Source organism: Schistocerca piceifrons, unplaced genomic scaffold (genome assembly GCF_021461385.2).
Source record: "Schistocerca piceifrons isolate TAMUIC-IGC-003096 unplaced genomic scaffold, iqSchPice1.1 HiC_scaffold_943, whole genome shotgun sequence".
NCBI classification, from domain to species: domain Eukaryota; kingdom Metazoa; phylum Arthropoda; class Insecta; order Orthoptera; family Acrididae; genus Schistocerca; species Schistocerca piceifrons.
Window position 1 is genome coordinate 2387501 of NW_025729216.1, and position 5000 is coordinate 2392500.

General features: G+C 53.5%; 1 non-coding gene across 1 annotated transcript in view; it reads left to right on the forward strand.

The window, feature by feature from the left end:
• Nucleotides 1-3744: 3744 nt before the first annotated feature.
• Nucleotides 3745-5000, forward strand: part of LOC124773005 — a 1909-nt gene continuing 653 nt past the window's right edge. Inside the window, exon 1 of the ribosomal RNA XR_007014454.1 lies at nucleotides 3745-5000. This exon is cut by the window's right edge and continues 653 nt beyond it. This is a non-coding gene — a ribosomal RNA (small subunit ribosomal RNA).

Consider the following 5000-nt stretch of genomic DNA (forward strand, 5'->3'; position numbering starts at 1 on the left):
ATTCTCCAGTGGCTCTGCCGCACGAAGCCGTGGACCGGCAATGACTCTACCCGCACCCGTTCGTGGACCACCCCAACCGCCAAACTCGCACCTCCAGCGGATGAACGGCGGACGTTTCCCGCACTCGTAAAGTGCAATCCACCCCTATAACTTGCGTTTCATGAAGAGTTATTTCCAATATGCGACATTCCCGCTGTCCGTATACATGAGCCGCGACCTGTACCACTTACGAGCGAGAGACGCGATCGCGTTGCTCACTGTACGGCGTCCGATACCGAGCCATCAGCATGTCGGTCCCCATGCGCGTTGCACTCGCACTCGCACTCGCACTCGCAGTCGCAAAAACGTGGCGCAAATATATTACGCGGAAGAGTTATAACAGACCGAGCCCCACTGCATGGGGGGAGTCTTTGTCACTAATGTACACAGATGGAACATTTTGGACTGGAACCAGATTACCCGTACACACGGCGCTGATTAGTAATCAATGCAGAGCCATCAAACTACAGAAAATATATACAACTGTCCGTATACATGCTGAAAGAGTCTGCCCACAATGGGAACCACACGTCAGCCAGACACTCTGATCACGCACCACTCTCTGCTTCTAACAGGCGCACATACAATACGTAAGCACCAGCATGGAACAACATCCAGTGCATCCTCTCCGCCACATTACACAATCCACACTATCACAACCAGACCAGGAGGTCCATGCGGAAAATAGAATATCCCACCCTTTCGACATCCACCATTGCGCAGATAAGGCACCAACACCCACACATGTCCTATACAACGGTGCACCTAACATCACAATAGTACCTCCTGTCACAGCGCACAAACAATGACATGACTCAAAGACACAGGTGTGACACAAGCATAGAATTGGAGCGCCGCCTCTAATAAGCCAAAGGTGCATCCTGACGTGACAAATCTGATCATGTCACAAGCATTCACTTACTATAATCACTATCAACGAACCTGCCGCCCCCGCCCCCCCCCCCCCCTACACCTTTCCTTACAACAACGTGTAACCGAACCTAACCTATGTTGTACCTTAACCTAACCTATGTTGTACCTTAACCTAACCTATGTTGTACCTTAACCTAACCTATGTTGTACCTTAACCTAACCTATGTTGTACCTTAACCTAACCTATGTTGTACCTTAACCTAACCTATGTTGTACCTTAACCTAACCTATGTTGTACCTTAACCTAACCTATGTTGTACCTTAACCTAACCTATGTTGTACCTTAACCTAACCTATGTTGTACCTTAACCTAACCTATGTTGTACCTTAACCTAACCTATGTTGTACCTTAACCTAACCCATGTTGTACCTTAACCTAACCCATGTTGTACCTTAACCTAACCCATGTTGTACCTTAACCTAACCCATGTTGTACCTTAACCTAACCCATGTTGTGCCTTAACCTAACCCATGTTGTGCCTTAACCTAACCCATGTTGTGCCTTAACCTAACCCATGTTGTGCCTTAACCTAACCCATGTTGTGCCTTAACCTAACCCATGTTGTGCCTTAACCTAACCCATGTTGTGCCTTAACCTAACCCATGTTGTGCCTTAACCTAACCCATGTTGTGCCTTAACCTAACCCATGTTGTGCCTTAACCTAACCCATGTTGTGCCTTAACCTAACCCATGTTGTGCCTTAACCTAACCCATGTTGTGCCTTAACCTAACCCATGTTGTGCCTTAACGTAACCCACGTTGTGCCTTAACGTAACCCACGTTGTCCGCTAACGTAACCCACGTTGTCCGCTAACGTAACCCACGTTGTCCGCTAACGTAACCCACGTTGTCCGCTAACGTAACCCACGTTGTCCGCTAACGTAACCCACGTTGTCCGCTAACGTAACCCACGTTGTCCGCTAACGTAACCCACGTTGTCCGCTAACGTAACCCACGTTGTCGCCTAAACCTGCTCTGTAATTGTTATACGACTCGTTCAATTAGTGTAGTGTTGCCCACCCGCAACCCTCGCAATATAGTTCGCTACTCGCACTGCCCGCTCCCCTGTGTATCGCTTCATGTTAAACACCTTGCAAGTCTTGCTGACTTTCCACATGCTCCTGCTGTACACTGTAATGTGGATGGCAGCAGGACGTACATGCCGCGCCCCCCCCCCCCCACACCTCCCCACGTCCCCACCTTGCCCCCTGCCTTCGCAAGCTGGTTGGTGAGAAGTTTGCATGTTCAATGCCCTTCGCATGCGACGTACTCAGGCTACGTTGTGGTGCGGCCTGTGTCAACTGTCCGCTGATGTCGTACGCGTAAACCACAATCTGTACTGCACATTCGTCCTTATGTACTGAATGATACATCGTGGCACATGTGTGACCGTACAACGACTGCGCCCAAAAACGGCGGACCATACAGTGCAAATATTGTGCACGCAGCTACGTGTCGTCTCCCTATGACAGCTGGATTGCAGTGTGGTACGCCATAGAGACGTGTGGGAGGAACGGACGCCGTGGATGGCGATCAGCATGAGCTGTCTGTTGATGTATTCGGACCTAGTCGTCTCTCCTCACACACCGTGATAGCATGGTGCACCGCGTTCCATATCTGCGACATGCTACAGAGGCCGGTTGACAGTCGTTCGAGCAATGGACATCGCATACGTACGGGGGCCACCTTCCACGTATTGTCTAGGCGTGCACATTTTGTTGCGTGTATGTGGGCAGACGTAGTGTGGTGTGACACCTGACACAGGCATGCAATAATCGTGGAAGTTGCAAATGGCGATGGACGCATACGTTTTCTGGTGAAGTTACGCAAATGAACAAATGGTAACCCGTTGTGGTGCGGTTGTTCTCGCTAGGGGTGAATCGGTGATGGCGACGGTAGGTTGAGGTACTAACCGGTTGTTCCAGCGATACCCACCATGCCGACGAAACTGAACGGCATCTGGGTGTGAAGCGATACGCGGCGGTGGCTGGGTGGGACCGTCCCCGGCCGGTGAGGGGGCGCCTCCCGGCGTGCTGGCCGCGCGGTGCGTGGGCGCACGCGCTACAGCCGGCTGGTGGGGGCGGCCAGTGGCAGGCGCGCCGGCCGACGGACGCGGCAGGCGTCGCAGCTGCGCGCCGGCGCACCCTGCGCGCGGCGCCGTGCGGCCAAAGTAGGTCCTCGCGGGCCCGGTGCGAAGCGCGGTGGACATCTTCAGTGTGCTGGTCCGATTGAGGACTGTGTGCGTTGAGGATGCGCCGCCGCCCGGCGCTCGGCGCCGCGACGCCGTCTGCTGCTCGGTCGCCCCAGCGGTTCTCGCTGGTGGTTTGTATCGCAGCTGTGCGGATGTGTTGGCGCGTGCGCTGTGCTGGGAGAGTTCGCTTCGGCACCCAAGTGGGGCTTTTGTCCTTCTGTGGCGCTGGCGTTGGAGCTGCCGGTCACCGTAGGTGGCGCGTGTTGTCTCCCGCCGGCAATGCCACGACAGCACGCTCCCGGGCCTCTGTCGGCAGCGGCAAGCTCAGTTGGGAGCACGGGTGGTCGCACCGAAAGCGTCTACTCGCCTAACTCCGGGCGATTGCGCCTCTCTCGAACCCGACCAAGTACTTGGGACGGCGCTGCGCGCCGCCGGGACCTGAGAGGGTTTCGAGGTGTATTGTGCAGGGGAGCTCAGCCTCCTCCTGTTTGCAGAATGATTGAGCGGACGCTTGCGTGTTCGCGCGGGCCCCCGGGACACACTCCCGGGCGGCCGGCTGCTCAGCTCTAGTTGACGCAGCTCCCTGGTTGATCCTGCCAGTAGTCATATGCTTGTCTCAAAGATTAAGCCATGCATGTCTCAGTACAAGCCGCATTAAGGTGAAACCGCGAATGGCTCATTAAATCAGTTATGGTTCCTTAGATCGTACCCACGTTACTTGGATAACTGTGGTAATTATAGAGCTAATACATGCAAACAGAGTCCCGACCAGAGATGGAAGGGACGCTTTTATTAGATCAAAACCAATCGGTCGGCTCGTCCGGTCCGTTTGCCTTGGTGACTCTGAATAACTTTGGGCTGATCGCACGGTCCTCGTACCGGCGACGCATCTTTCAAATGTCTGCCTTATCAACTGTCGATGGTAGGTTCTGCGCCTACCATGGTTGTAACGGGTAACGGGGAATCAGGGTTCGATTCCGGAGAGGGAGCCTGAGAAACGGCTACCACATCCAAGGAAGGCAGCAGGCGCGCAAATTACCCACTCCTGGCATGGGGAGGTAGTGACGAAAAATAACGATACGGGACTCATCCGAGGCCCCGTAATCGGAATGAGTACACTTTAAATCCTTTAACGAGTATCTATTGGAGGGCAAGTCTGGTGCCGGCAGCCGCGGTAATTCCAGCTCCAATAGCGTATATTAAAGTTGTTGCGGTTAAAAAGCTCGTAGTTGGATTTGTGTCCCACGCTGTTGGTTCACCGCCCGTCGGTGTTTAACTGGCATGTATCGTGGGACGTCCTGCCGGTGGGGCGAGCCGAAGGCGTGCGACCGCCTCGTGCGTGCTCGTGCGTCCCGAGGCGGACCCCGTTGAAATCCTACCAGGGTGCTCTTTATTGAGTGTCTCGGTGGGCCGGCACGTTTACTTTGAACAAATTAGAGTGCTTAAAGCAGGCAAGCCCGCCTGAATACTGTGTGCATGGAATAATGGAATAGGACCTCGGTTCTATTTTGTTGGTTTTCGGAACCCGAGGTAATGATTAATAGGGACAGGCGGGGGCATTCGTATTGCGACGTTAGAGGTGAAATTCTTGGATCGTCGCAAGACGAACAGAAGCGAAAGCATTTGCCAAGTATGTTTTCATTAATCAAGAACGAAAGTTAGAGGTTCGAAGGCGATCAGATACCGCCCTAGTTCTAACCATAAACGATGCCAGCCAGCGATCCGCCGCAGTTCCTCCGATGACTCGGCGGGCAGCCTCCGGGAAACCAAAGCTTTTGGGTTCCGGGGGAAGTATGGTTGCAAAGCTGAAACTTAAAGGAATTGACGGAAGGGCAC